Source organism: Procambarus clarkii, chromosome 57 (genome assembly GCF_040958095.1).
Source record: "Procambarus clarkii isolate CNS0578487 chromosome 57, FALCON_Pclarkii_2.0, whole genome shotgun sequence".
NCBI lineage: Eukaryota > Metazoa > Arthropoda > Malacostraca > Decapoda > Cambaridae > Procambarus > Procambarus clarkii.
Window position 1 is genome coordinate 31,070,664 of NC_091206.1, and position 16,606 is coordinate 31,087,269.

A 16,606-nucleotide genomic window follows, 5' to 3' on the forward strand; every position below is an offset into this window, starting at 1 on the left:
TATAGGTTAGGTTAGGTTAGGTAGCCGAAAAAGTTAGGTTAGGTTAGGTAGTCGTAAAAACATTAATTCATGAAAACTTGGCTTATTAGGCAAATCGGTCCTTGCATAGTAGGCTGAGAAGTGCGTTCTGGCTACTAGGTACGACATATATATATATATATATATATATATATATATATATATATATATATATATATATATATATATATATATATATATATATATATATATATATATATAACTTTTTAAACACTCAAGCCACCAGGGGACTCGAACCCTGGCCACCAGAGTGGCAGGTACACACTGTATCCACTGCACCATACTTCAAAGTCATAAGAGAGGTAGGAATTCTGGGGTATTTAACCAACCAGAACTCCATTCCTCTCCCAGGCAATGAGATAGTGAGGGACCTCTGGTGCTCCTTTAATCGAGCCCTGTTATGTGGGAGAATGCAGTGTTAAATGCTTAATGCACAGACTTGCCTAATAACCGCAAGCTGAAGTTTATAACTTTTTAAACACATCACAGTGTTTAACAAACGCAGTGTTTAAACATCACAGTGTTTAACAAAACAAATTGCAGTGGATCTTCCTTCCGATACTTTAGCTCTGTGGCGACTTTTGATAGTTGGGAGTATTTTCTTCTTGATTTGCTCCGTAATCTGTGAGTAACTTGGAGGTATTTGAACCTGTACAACAGGGTAGAGCAGTGGCAGTTTTTGCTAGTGAGTCTGCCTTTTCATTACCATCTATGCCAATGTGACTTGGTATCCAATTTAGGGTGATTGACAGCCCTAGATTATGGACTTCTTTTCCTATATGTTGGATTTCTGTGAGGAGTTGTATATTATCTCTGTGATAACTGGATAACAATGCCTGGAACGAAGATTTAGAATCGGTATGAATGATGTCATCATGTAAATTATTCTCAATTGAATAGTTTATGGCCTCCTTTAGGGCATATACTTCTGTTTGCATTGTTGAGAACCCACTATTCATGCTCCAGTAATCTTCATGGTTGTTAGTGTAAACTGCTACCAAAGCAGAACCTCTTTCTTGATTAACTGATCTGTCTGTGAAGATATGAGTCGTTGTAGGACTTGAGATGGTCTCCATTTGTCGTTCTATGACAACTTTGAGCTTTGAATGATAATCTGTAGACTCGATTCTTCCCATGGAGGAGGCTGCCGAAAGTGTTGATATGGTCTATCTTCCCCTTTGTTTTTAATGGTCCATTTTAAGTCCACTATCTCTAGGATCTTGACCAGATTATCCGTCCATGCACTTGTTTTAAATTGAAGGTTTCTCTGAAACAATCTGTTTATGCTGTCTTTGATTGACAGTCTGGCGGTGGTTCCAACAAGTTTTGCTGTTATGGGGCCTATCCTTTATTTCATTCTGTTTTCTAATGCTGGTAAGTTGGTTTCCATTCTTAGGTTCTCTCGACGCGTCCATATAGGTGCTCCCAGCATTGTTCTGAGAGCATCGTTTTGAGACACTTCCAGTTTCTCCTATTGGTTATCACTGAGTGATGTAAGAGCAGGAGCAGCATAGTCAATGAGTGACCTAACTACTTGAGCGTAGTACATTTTGAGTACTGGTATAGATGCACCATCTCTAAGACTTGTCAGGGAGCGCCAGGTTGAGTTTCTGGCTTTACAACGTTGCCGAAGATATTCAATTTCTTGAGTGAATTTACACTGGCTGTTATGACTGGCTATTATGACTCCTAGGTATTGAAAAGAGGTAACCCACTCAATTTCGTGTCCTTGTATTGCGAGTCTGATATCTTGAGTTCTCATTTTAACGGCCATTGCTTTTGTTTTATTGCTGTTTATTTTCACTGCTATGCGTTCCGCTTCCTTGCTGATAATATCTAGGCATTTTTGCGCTTGGTTCCTTGCGCCTTTGTCATTGATGATGACCACAAAGTCGTCTGCATAGTTAAGTAGTTTGGCTTTTGATAACTTGAGCTTCATGAATTGTTCCATGAGACAGTTGAAGAGGAAGGGGCTTAGTATTCCTCCCTGCGGAGTTCCATTTTCCAGCCTCTTTGAGGTCGATGTTTTTCCTTGGAATTTGACTTTAGCTTCTCGGTTAAGCAGGCTTCCTTTGGCAAAGGCAAGAGCATGTTCTTTGATTTCCTTATCCACAAGACAGCACAATGTAGCTGGAGCATTGGCTAACTCGAAGTCTTTTTCTTGGTCTAGAAAAATAAGGATTCCAGGTTTGTCATTGATTTCATTCAGGAGGGAGGTAAGGCATTCTGTGGTTCCAACACCTTTTCTGTAAGCAAACATATTTTGGTGTAGTGGATTGGCTTTCCATTCAATTCGATTAAGAGCCATTCTTTCTGCAGTTTTGGCCAGACAGCTTGTTAGTGAGATGGGCCTTGGATTTCCTGGGTCTTTAGGTTTTGGAATGGGAACTATAATTGCACTCTTCCAAGAGAGTGGTCGAGTTTCTGTCGCCCATACTCTGTTGATGAGATTCAAGAAGGCTTCTGCATCCTTTTCTGCTAGCTTGGCTAGCATGTTGTAAGTGATTTTGTCCTCGCTTTTATCTGTATTTTTAGTTTTCTTTGTAGCGCTTCTGAGTTCTTTCAGACTGAAAGGTTGGTCTAGTTCGTCAGGTGATGCTAAAGCATCACCTGACGAACCATTGAGTCATTGATATAGTGGAATCATTGAGTCCATGCTAAAGCATCACCAAGCAAATAGATGATGCTAAAGCATCATCTATTTTTTTCCATCTTGCTGCTTGAAGTCTTTGTTGGTGAGTCAGAGTTGTTTGAGGAAGTTGAGTGGAACCGGCTCTTGAAGCAAATAGATTTGCTACACTTTCTGCTTCTTGCTCTGGATGAACATGATGCGGCGGAGCAGGAGACGATTTTCCTTTGGTCTTGTTGATCTGCCTCCAGATGTCGCCGAAGGATGTATGCTGATTTAGCTTGGCACGCCAATCGAGCCATTTCCCCTCTCTGATTTTTGCTGTTTCTTCATGCACATGATCTTGGACAGCTGTAAGATGTCCCAGATTATCTCTGGTTCTATCTCTTCTGATATTCTTTCGTGCCCCATTTAGTCTGTTATGTAGCTCTTTGATTCTATCACAGTAATACCAATAGTCTTTATGTTGTTGGGTAATTGTTTTTCTCTTGGGGATGGCGTGATTTGCTGCTCTATGTATTGCATTTACTAAATCTTTTTCCATTACTTCGGTGTTGTCAGGAGGAGTGTAGTTTTGGTGCCAAGTTTCTAGAGATTCCTGAAACTTCGTCCAATCTCCCATCCGGGCTCGGGAGCTGGAGGTCTGGGAGGTAGTGCTATATTAATAACTGTTTTTGTAGCAAAGTGGTCACTGGTCAGAACATTATCAACTGACCAATGCCACAACTCATAAATACTGGTGGAAACAAACGTGAGATCCAGCTTTTCCCCACCAGTGTGGGTTGGTTCCGTCGAATTAAGCAGACTGATTTCAATCACTTCATCCAAAAGGTGTTTAATATGTCTTCCGTTGGCGTCGGTTCTTGGTGAATCAAGTAGTAATTCACTATGAGCGTTGAAGTCGCTAGAGATGATAGTAAGTGTAGTGACTGCTGTTTCAAAGATTGCCGAGAGAGATCCATGTCGTATTGTCTATGGATCTTGTATACATTGAAGATGGACAGCATTGAGTTCCTCATAGTGAGATTAACTCCCATAATTTCGACGTTCTCGCCACAGTTGGGCAGGTCTGTGATTGCGTGGCATTAATATGATTTCTTACTAGAATTGTAATGCCTATGGTGCCACCTTGTGCCATAGAGCAGTGGAAACCTTGATATCCTGGGATATTAATATTTCTTTCAGTCCTGGTGAGTGTTTCTTGAAGTAGAACAATATCAATACTCTCCTTGAGAATCATTGCTCTGAGTGTTTGCGCTTTGTTTTTCAATCCTTGAATTATTCCATTGTATAATCTTGAGATTGTCCATTATTCCGTTATAGTGGAATCATTGAGTCCATGGTAGTTTTTAAAGTGCTGATTTTCCCGACGGCTTGTGTCTTCTTGACAGGAGTGGAGACTTCTTGACTGGAGTGGAGATTGCTGTCAACAGCAATCAACAGCCAATTAATGCACAACTATATTATACTCACTTCACGACTCCGTACCAATATAGATGCATCAAGAGGAAGTATGGGCCAATAGGCCCTTTGCAGTTACTTCCATTCTTCCCTCTCATTTATCCAATTTATACCCATTGTACCATGTTCTGTTTTATCAAAAGTTTGTTCACCTCATCCAAAACCGTTGCAACATATCACCTCACCCAAATGCGAGTATATAAGACAAGCTGTTCAGTGTGATCATAAGTAAAACTCTGTTTAGTGTTTTCAGGTTACAGTTGTGTGTGTGTAAATTAAAGTCTTTGAGAATGTAATATGTTATTACGAAACTTGTTCAAGCGTCGCGTCAGACTAGAAATAAAAATGAATTTTGGAGAACTGATTTTTCAATTACCATCGACAATAAAAAGAAACATAAGAAATATTGAGAAATTTCGTGTTTGAATTATTAATCTTACTTTTTCAGTCATATTTAACAACATATATATATATATATATATATATATATATATATATATATATATATATATATATATATATATATATATATATATATATATATATATATATATATATATATATATATATATATATATATATATATATATATATATATATGTACATATATTATATATATATATATATATATATATATATATATATATATATATATATATATATATATATATATATATATATATATATATATATATATATATATATGTATGTATATTATTAAATATGACCGAAATAGTAAGATAATTAATTCTAACACGAATTTTCTCGATCTTTCTTACGTTTCTTTTCACTGTTGATGGTAATTCAAAGATCAATGGATCAATGCTCCAAAATTCCTTTTTATTTCTAGTCTGATGCGACACTTGAGAGCGTTTCGTAAAACTTATTACATTTTCAAAGACTTTAGTTTACAAACACACAACTGAAACTGAATAGAGCTTACACATCTTCGATTTTATATCAACATTTGGGTGAGGTGGATGAGGTGAAAACAAACTTTCAACAATGGGTATTAAATTCAAACACAAGACAGAACACGAAACAATGGGTATTGAATGGAAGTAATTGTAGAAAGCCTATTGGTCCATATTTCTTGATGTTTCTATATTGGAGCGGAGTCTTGAAGTGGGTAGAATATAGTTGTGTATTAATTGGCTGTTGATTGCTGGTGTTGACTTCTTGATGTGTAGTGCCTCGCAGACGTCGAGCCGCCTGCTATCGCTGTATCTATCGATGATTTCTGTGTTGTTTACTAAGATTTCTCTGGTGATGGTTTGGTTGTGGGAAGAGGCTATATGTTCCTTAATGGAGCCCTGTTGCTTATGCATCGTTAAACGCTTGGAAAGAGATATTGTTGTCGTGCCTATATACTGAGTTTTTTTAGGCTTACAATCCCCAAGAGGGCATTTGAAGGATAGACGACGTTGGTCTCTTTTAAAACGTTCTGCTTTGTTTCTGGAGAGTTTCTCATGAGTAGGCTGGCCGTTTTTTTGGTTTTATAGTAAATTGTCAGTTGTATCTTCTGATTTTTGTCTGTAGGGATAACGTTTCTATTGACAATATCTTTCAGGACCCTTTCCTCCGTTTTAGGGGATGTGGAAAAGAAGTTCCTGTAAAATAGTCTAATAGGAGGTATAGGTGTTGTGTTAGTTGTCTCTTCAGAGGTTGCATGGCGTTTCACTTTCCTTCTTATGATGTCTTCCACGAAACCATTGGAGAAGCCGTTGTTGACTAGGACCTGCCTTACCCTACAGAGTTCTTCGTCGACTTGCTTCTATTCTGAGCTGTGGCTGAGGGCACGGTCGACATAAGCGTTAACAACACTCCTCTTGTACCTGTCCGGGCAGTCACTGTTGGCATTCAGGCACATTCCTATGTTTGTTTCCTTAGTGTAGACTGCAGTGTGGAAAACTCCGCTCCTTTCCATGACTGTTACATCTAGAAAGGGCAGCTTCCCATCCTTTTCCATTTCGTAAGTGAAACGCAACACAGAATTCTGCTCAAATGCCTCCTTCAGCTCCTGCAGATGTCTGACATCAGGAACCTGTGTAAAAATGTCCTCATGTATTTCAGGTACCTGTGTAAAAATGTCCCAAACGTTCCAGGCGTTCGTCTACTGCCTGGGCCTATGTTTGGGACTTCAGTGACTGTGGCTCGTCAGGTGTTGATGGCGTGGATCCGGATGCGTCGTTTTCTCTGCGGTTGTTGGTGGTGGAGGTTCATGTGCCTGCTGGTGCTGATTCCCATGTCTCGGGTGTGCCTTCTGTTCCTTCCCCACCAGGGGGCTCTCCGCGGTGGGGTGTGGTGGCTTCCGCGGCCAGGGATGATGCGGATGCTGGTGCTGGGCGTGGCCTGGTGGTGACTTTCCGAAAAGATGCGCACCGCCCTGGTTCCCTGCAGTCGTCTGGTGGTGTGCCTGTGGCCGCTGGTGCCCCTGTGGTGGTGCCCTTTGTCCGGCCCCCCTCCTGTGGGGTTGCGAATTGAGGACCTGGAAGCCGGGGTTGCTGAGTACCTGCTGTCGGAAAGGCCGGAAGACTTTCATGATGAGCAGGTTCCCAGTGTATGGAGTAGGGTGGCGGTTACTCGCTTCCGGAGAAACACCGTTTGGGTTCCCTGTTTGCGGGTGTTTGTTGCCAAGGTTCCGGATGACATGGAGCCCCCGGTGGTGGGTCAGGCCTCTTGGGGGAGGTGGATGCTTTGGGAGGCATTCAATGTGCGGTTCCCCCGGGTCTTGTCCCTGGGCAAATATGTCAGCTGATTTCATGTTACTGTAGTGTTGTGTGCCCCTATGGCCTGTTGTTTGCCCAAATTGTTTTCTGTGCCCGTGCCTCTCCCTTATTTGTTACGAGGCCGGTGTTTTAGTGAGGGTGTTTTTACTCCTGTATTTGCTTTTGTGTTGTTACTTTGTCATGTGTGTTCTACTTCTGCATTGCTAGAATGTGTTGTTTTTTATTTTTATTTTTTGTTTTAATTTGTCTTTTTGTTTTTATTTTAGCTTGTTGTGTGCTGTTCGATTTTCTTGTTCCATTTCCTGATGTCCTTTATGTTGTGTTTTGTTCTCGGTTTTTCAGGCCGGTGCTTGTTTGTTGTTGTGTATGTACCTAAGTTTTGTTTTCTTGATTGCATGGATTGCTTGTTTGTTATTATTGTATATTTTGGCTTTTTACTTTGTTGCGGGGCGGTTGGTTTGGTGTGGGTGTTTTTATTCATGTCTTGTTTCAGTGCAGTGCATTTGCACTGGTGTTTTATTATTGCATTACATGTTGTACTTGTTTGTTATTTTTGTTTTGTTTTGTATTGTGATTTTCCTGTTATGTTTCATATTATACCTCTTGATGTTTGTTTTGTTTTATAATGGTTTTTTGAAATGTTACTGTGCTTGCTTGTTTCACATTGTTTTCTATTTTGTGTCTTGATGTCTGCTGTGTTTTTCAATGCATTTATCGTGTTTGTATTTTGTTGTACTGTGATGTTGGCCCTTCTGGTCGGTGGTTTATTGTTTTGTTTTGTTTTGTTATGTTTTCTATGTTCTTTTCTTGTTTTTACTGTATTTAATTTGCACGCTTTGCATATAAAAAAAATAAACAAAAAATGTGGTCATGGTAACACACAACACAGTCACAATGTGGTCATGGTAACACACAACAGTCACAATGTGGTCATGGTAATACACAACAGTCACAATGTGGCCATGGTAACACACAACACAGTCACAATGTGGTCATGGTAACACACAACAGTCACAATGTGGTCATGGTAACACACAACAGTCACAATGTGGTCATGGTAACACACAACACAGTCACAATGTGGTCATGGTAACACACAACAGTCACAATGTGGTCATGGTAACACACAACAGTCACAATGTGGTCATGGTAACACACAACACAGTCACAATGTGGCCATGGTAACACACAACACAGTCACAATGTGGTCATGGTAACACACAACAGTCACAATGTGGTCATGGTAACACACAACAGTCACAATGTGGTCATGGTAACACACAACAGTCACAATGTGGTCATGGTAACACACAACAGTCACAATGTGGTCATGGTAACACACAACAGTCACAATGTGGTCATGGTAACACTCAACAGTCACAATGTGGTCATGGTAACACACAACAGTCACAATGTGGTCATGGTAACACTCAACAGTCACAATGTGGTCATGGTAACACACAACAGTCACAATGTGGTCATGGTAACACACAACACAGTCACAATGTGGCCATGGTAACACACAACACAGTCACAATGTGGTCATGGTAACACACAACAGTCACAATGTGGTCATGGTAACACTCAACAGTCACAATGTGGTCATGGTAACACACAACAGTCACAATGTGGTCATGGTAACACACAACAGTCACAATGCGGTCATGGTAACACTCAACAGTCACAATGTGGTCATGGTAACACACAACAGTCACAATGTGGTCATGGTAACACATAACAGTCACAATGTGGTCATGGTAAAACACAACAGTCACAATGTGGTCATGGTAACACACAACAGTCACAATGTGGTCATGGTAACACTCAACAGTCACAATGTGGTCATGGTAACACACAACACAGTCACAATGTGGTCATGGTAACACTCAACAGTCACAATGTGGTCATGGTAACACTCAACAGTCACAATGTGGTCATGGTAACACACAACAGTCACAATGTGGTCATGGTAACACACAACAGTCACAATGTGGTCATGGTAACACACAACAGTCACAATGTGGCCATGGTAACACACAACAGTCACAATGTGGTCATGGTAACACAGAACACAGTCACAATGTGGTCATGGTAATGCTCGTTACGAGTCACAGTAATGTTGTCAGGACGAAATGGACATATAAACAAGGAGATACTTACTTCTTTTGTCATCAGCAAGTCCATATGACTTCACATTCTGTCTAGAACGATGTCCTTCACCCAGGGTTGGTCTTCCCAGAGTGTCCTTGGAAACTGGAGAAAAAACCTCGGTTAGTATATAATCTCAGAATATAAAAGTTATTCAGAGTAAAATAAAGATCCAAGTTCGGCCACCTGTAGCTGAGCTTGACTTTGACAGATTTCGTTCATAATTGGCACCCTTGCAGATAGGCATCCATTGAGCAAGATGTGCAAGTTTCATGCAAATCCCTTGATAACAAACGAGAAAAAAATATTTGCCCCAAAAAAAAAGAAAAAAAAAATTAAATATAAATATATTGCACATACATATTACAATTATTACAAGAGTTTGTGCTTCTACAGCACATAGTAGACATTTTAGTTGACACATGTGTTCCCCGAGATTATTTGAGAATGTTGAACATTCGTTGCATAATACGTTGTGTATTATTTTTCTCCTTTTCTGTTTAGGGTGTGATGGTGAAACGTGGACCAATTGCAGCTCTTTCTATAACCCTTTCATAAAACAATTTATAAGCAAATTGAACAAATTTTAATTTAAAACGATTTAGAATGATAGGCCCCCCTTATATATGATGTCTTTTGTGGAAGACATCATAAGAAGGAAAGTGAAACGCCATGCAACCTCTGAAGAGACAACTAACACAACACCTATACCCCCTATTAGACTATTTTACAGGAACTTCTTTTCCACAGCTCATAAAACGGAGGGAAGGGTCCTGAAAGATATTGTTAATAGAAACGTTATCCCTACAGACAAAATTCAGAGGATACAACTGACGATTTACTATAAAACCAGAAAAACGGCCAGCCTACTCATGAGAAACTCTCCAGACACAAAGCAGAACGCTTTAAAAGAGACCAACGTCGTCTATGCCTTCAAATGCCCTCTTGGGGACTGCAAGCTCCAAAAAAAACAGTATATAGGCAAGACAACAACATCTCTTTCTAGGCGTTTAACGATGCATAAACAACAGGGCTCCATTAAGGAACATATAATCTCTTCCCACAACCAAACCATCGCCAGAGAAATCCTAGTAAACAACACAGAAATCATCGATAGATACAGCGATAGCAGGCGGCTTGATGTCTGCGAGGCTCTACACATCAAGAAGTCAACACCAGGTATCAACAGCCAATTAATGCACAACTATATTCTACCCACCTCAAGACTCCGCTCCAATATAGAAGCATCAAGAAATATGGACCAATAGGCTTTCTACAAATCACTTCCATTCAATATCCATTGTTTCGTGTTCTGTCTTGTGTTTAGGAATTTAATACCCTATTAATACCACCTCACCCCATCCACCTCACTCAAATGTAGATACAAACAAATCGAAGATGTGTAAGTTCTATTCAGTTGTGTATGTGTAAGCTAAAGTCTTTGAAAATGTAAAAAGTTTTACGAAACGCGCTCAAGTGTCGCATCAGACTAGAAATAAAAATGAATTTTGGAGAATTGATTTTTGAATTACCACCAACAGTGAAAAGAAACATACGAAAGATCGAGAAAATTCGCGTTAGAATTATTAATCTTACTTTTTCGGTCATATTTAATAATATGTCTACAGGAAAGACTGCTACCAAAATATATATATATATATATATATATATATATATATATATATATATATATATATATATATATATATATATATATATATATATATATATATATATATATATATATATATATATATATATATATATATATATATATATATATATATATATATATATATGTATATATATATATATATATATATATATATATATATATATATATATATATATATATATATATATATAGCCCCTTCTGCAGGGGCTGCAGAAGGCTTATTGGCCCATACGAGGCATCTCCTATCTAAACACAAAGATTAATCCAGTGTAATTGGCCTGTTATGTTGGACATTGTCTTCTGTGTTGGCATCGATATGTTCTTGTCTTGTCCTTACTCTCATGGTGGGTAGAGTAAATAGTTCCGTGATTTGGGTGTTCATGGTAGGTCGCTCTATTCTTATGTGAATTGCCTCAAGAATTTGTAATCTTCTTGAATCTTGGGTTTTGTCTATTATGCAAGTATTCTTGTTCAACATTTCTCTTGTTAGAGTAATGTCATGGGCTTGTCTCATGTGATTCCTAGGGGCACCAGATTGAAGATGGCATGTCAAACGCCTCGTCAGCTTGGTCGACGTCATACCTATGTACTTACATTGAAGGTTACATCCTTCGTGGGGGCAAGTGTACATGTATACAACGCTTGACTGCTGTAGAGGGTTCTCCGTCGGCTTCGGGCTGTTTTTGATAAGGAGTTCGGAAGTCTTCTTGGTTTTGTAGAATATTATCAGGTTTATGTTTTGGTTAGGAGTAGTGCTTTTTACTCCTTTACGGATTATTTCTTTCATTATTCTTTCCTCTTTTATATGTTCACTGTGCATGGTTGATTTGTAATATAATTTTATTAGGGGTGTTGTGGTTTCTGTTCTCGGTTCTGAATTATACCAACGGTCCAAGTGTCTTCTTATAGCAGCGTTTATTTCCGCGTTGCTATATCCGTTGTTCACCAATACCTGAGTTACTCTTTCAAACTCTCTACTCACGTTGCTCCATTCAGAGCAGTGGGTAAGCGCTCGACGAATATAAGCATTGAGAACACTGGCTTTGTATCTTTGGGGGCACTCACTTCTACCGTTCAGGCATAATCCTATGTTGGTGGGCTTGGTATATACGTTGGTGCTTAAAGAGGTTCCTGTTTTTGTTATTAGTACATCCAAGAATGGCAGACTGTTATTTTCACTATTTTCATGTGTAAATCGGAGTACTGACTCTCTCTCTAGGTGTCTTTTTAGGTCAATTAGTTCATCTGAGTCTTTTACTATTACGAATATGTCATCTACATAACGGCAGTATACAGTTGGTTTTTGTCTGCTACTGAAGACCCTATCTTCGATGGTTCCCATATAAAAATTAGCAAATAAAACTCCTAAGGGGGAGCCCATTGCTACTCCGTCTATTTGTAAATACATGTCTCCTTGTGGACTGATGAAAGGGGCTTCCTTTGTACATGCTTCGAGAAGACTTTTCAAGTGTGGCTCAGGTATGTCTAATTTGGGGGTGCTCTCGTCTCTGTATACTCTGTCCAGTATCATTCCTATGGTTGTGTCGACTGGGACGTTGGTAAAAATGGATTCAACGTCCAGGGAAGCGATGATTCCATCGGGCTGGGTAGATTTGATCAATTCTAGGAAATCTGCTGATGATTGTAGACTAAACTTACTTGGAGTGTATGGAGTTAGGAGTTCATTGAGTTTCTTTGCCAGGTGATAAGTTGGGGTTGGTATTTGGCTGATTATAGGGCGTAGTGGGTTACCTGGTTTATGCGTCTTAACATTGCCGTAGGCATATCCTAAGCCATAGTCGCCTTGAAGTTTATTGAAATGCACACTACCTTTCTTTGCGTTGATTGCTGTAATTGTTTTGTTTACTTTCCGCTTAAGGTCTTCTACGGGGTTCCTCGTGATTCGTTGAAATTTGGAGTCGTCACTTAGGATGTCGCTAATTTTGTTCATGTATTCATGGGTAGGAATCAATACATATGCTGCTGTTTTGTCGGCTTTTCTTATTGTTACGTCTTTCAGATTTTTTAGTTGTTTCGCTGCTTCTTTGAGTCGTGGGGTTAAGATTGTAGATGAATATGTTCCTCGTTTTTTCCCTGCTTCTGCAAGTAGTTCAGCTTGAAGTGTGTCAGTGGTGATGACTTTTTTGTTGTCTTCTAGCTTATGGATATCGTCCAGAAGCATTTCGATTTCCAGGCGTTTTTGATGCATCTTTGGTTTAGATAAGAATTGACAATTTAGACCAAGATTTAAGAGGTCTCGTTGGTCCTGGGTAAGATCATAAGAAGTCTGATTAAAGTAGCCATCTTTAGGACGAGGGATTTTTAGCTGTCCACCGTTTAGGGATGTTAACTTACGGAGTGTCTTTGTTTCTACAAGAGTTTTATGTTGTTGTTTCAGGTTAAATAGTTCACTGTTGATGGTTTGCTTGAGTTGGATAGGGATGTCGTACTGGGTCCATTTGTTTAACAGATGCTCCGCCTGCTCTATAAAGGTTTGGAGGGCTTCCTTCTTCTTGTTTAGTTGATGCCGAATGAGCTCTTGCCTATACCTATAGGTAAACTCTGTATTGCGGACTGCTGGGTCATGTGGGTTTATATTGGTGTATACTGGCAGCAGGTTTTCTTTCAAACATGTTTCATTGAATATGACCGCATATTCTGTATTTATTATTTTCTGGTTTAGGGCTTCTATCCCTCTAACTATTTTCTTAGCATCAGGGCTTAATTGAAATAGGAGTTCTCCAAAACTCATTTTCGTACTTTTAAGGTGAAGAAAAGAAGTGATTTACTATAGAGTATATTACACTTATTTGTATAATTTGCACGACGTTTCGAACCTCCATGGTTCATTCTCAAGTGAACAGATCTTACAATACTAGTTGATTTTATACCCGCATTAGGACGTCGACCAAGCTGACGAGGCGTTTGACATGCCATCTTCAATCTGGTGCCCCTAGGAATCACATGAGACAAGCCCATGACATTACTCTAACAAGAGAAATGTTGAACAAGAATACTTGCATAATAGACAAAACCCAAGATTCAAGAAGATTACAAATTCTTGAGGCAATTCACATAAGAATAGAGCGACCTACCATGAACACCCAAATCACGGAACTATTTACTCTACCCACCATGAGAGTAAGGACAAGACAAGAACATACCGATGCCAACACAGAAGACAATGTCCAACATAACAGGCCAATTACACTGGATTAATCTTTGTGTTTGGATAGGAGATGCCTCGTATGGGCCAATAAGCCTTCTGCAGCCCCTATGTTTATCCCTTATGTATCCCCCCATGTTTTCACCTTCATTGTATTATCACCTGACCTAATGCGGGTATAAAATCAACTAGTATTGTAAGATCTGTTCACTTGAGAATGAACCATGGAGGTTCGAAACGTCGTGCAAATTATACAAATAAGTGTAATATACTCTATAGTAAATCACTTCTTTTCTTCACCTTAAAAGTACGAAAATGAGTTTTGGAGAACTCCTATTTCAATTAAGCCCTGATGCTAAGAAAATAGTTAGAGGGATAGAAGCCCTAAACCAGAAAATAATAAATACAGAATATGCGGTCATATTCAATGAAACATGTTTGAAAGAAAACCTGCTGCCAGTATACACCAATATATATATATATATATATATATATATATATATATATATATATATATATATATATATATATATATATATATATATATAAGCCTATACTTGCATAAACCACAAGTGAAGATAAACAATCTTTGGACAACACCCACCAGTGGGACTCGAACCCAGAAAGCACAACTACCTTCCAGTAGCTGGCATAACTAGTATGCTTTAACCCACTACGCCATCAGACCTTACAAAAGAAGTAGATAGTTCGAGATATATATATCTCAAACATCTCTACCTCCCGAAGGCACCAGATGAGTGAGGGGTCAGTCTGCAATTTTCGTCAAGCCACTGTCAATGTGAGAGAACTCGTGTCCAGCTTATAAGCCTATACTTGCATAAACCACAAGTGAAGATAAACAATCTTTGGACAACACCCACCAGTGGGACTCGAACCCAGAAAGCACAACTACCTTCCAGTAGCTGGCATAACTAGTATGCTTTAACCCACTACGCCATCAGACCTTACAAAAGAAGTAGATAGTTCGAGATATATATATCTCAAACATCTCTACCTCCCGAAGGCACCAGATGAGTGAGGGGTCAGTCTGCAATTTTCGTCAAGCCACTGTCAATGTGAGAGAACTCGTGTCCAGCTTATAAGCCTATACTTGCATAAACCACAAGTGAAGATAAACAATCTTTGGACAACACCCACCAGTGGGACTCGAACCCAGAAAGCACAACTACCTTCCAGTAGCTGGCATAACTAGTATGCTTTAACCCACTACGCCATCAGACCTTACAAAAGAAGTAGATAGTTCGAGATATATATATCTCAAACATCTCTACCTCCCGAAGGCACCAGATGAGTGAGGGGTCAGTCTGCAATTTTCGTCAAGCCACTGTCAATGTGAGAGAACTCGTGTCCAGCTTATAAGCCTATACTTGCATAAACCACAAGTGAAGATAAACAATCTTTGGACAACACCCACCAGTGGGACTCGAACCCAGAAAGCACAACTACCTTCCAGTAGCTGGCATAACTAGTATGCTTTAACCCACTACGCCATCAGACCTTACAAAAGAAGTAGATAGTTCGAGATATATATATCTCAAACATCTCTACCTCCCGAAGGCACCAGATGAGTGAGGGGTCAGTCTGCAATTTTCGTCAAGCCACTGTCAATGTGAGAGAACTCGTGTCCAGCTTATAAGCCTATACTTGCATAAACCACAAGTGAAGATAAACAATCTTTGGACAACACCCACCAGTGGGACTCGAACCCAGAAAGCACAACTACCTTCCAGTAGCTGGCATAACTAGTATGCTTTAACCCACTACGCCATCAGACCTTACAAAAGAAGTAGATAGTTCGAGATATATATATCTCAAACATCTCTACCTCCCGAAGGCACCAGATGAGTGAGGGGTCAGTCTGCAATTTTCGTCAAGCCACTGTCAATGTGAGAGAACTCGTGTCCAGCTTATAAGCCTATACTTGCATAAACCACAAGTGAAGATAAACAATCTTTGGACAACACCCACCAGTGGGACTCGAACCCAGAAAGCACAACTACCTTCCAGTAGCTGGCATAACTAGTATGCTTTAACCCACTACGCCATCAGACCTTACAAAAGAAGTAGATAGTTCGAGATATATATATCTCAAACATCTCTACCTCCCGAAGGCACCAGATGAGTGAGGGGTCAGTCTGCAATTTTCGTCAAGCCACTGTCAATGTGAGAGAACTCGTGTCCAGCTTATAAGCCTATACTTGCATAAACCACAAGTGAAGATAAACAATCTTTGGACAACACCCACCAGTGGGACTCGAACCCAGAAAGCACAACTACCTTCCAGTAGCTGGCATAACTAGTATGCTTTAACCCACTACGCCATCAGACCTTACAAAAGAAGTAGATAGTTCGAGATATATATATCTCAAACATCTCTACCTCCCGAAGGCACCAGATGAGTGAGGGGTCAGTCTGCAATTTTCGTCAAGCCACTGTCAATGTGAGAGAACTCGTGTCCAGCTTATAAGCCTATACTTGCATAAACCACAAGTGAAGATAAACAATCTTTGGACAACACCCACCAGTGGGACTCGAACCCAGAAAGCACAACTACCTTCCAGTAGCTGGCATAACTAGTATGCTTTAACCCACTACGCCATCAGACCTTACAAAAGAAGTAGATAGTTCGAGATATATATATCTCAAACATCTCTACCTCCCGAAGGCACCAGATGAGTGAGGGGTCAGTCTGCAATTTTCGTCAAGCCACTGTCAATGTGAGAGAACTCGTGTCCAGC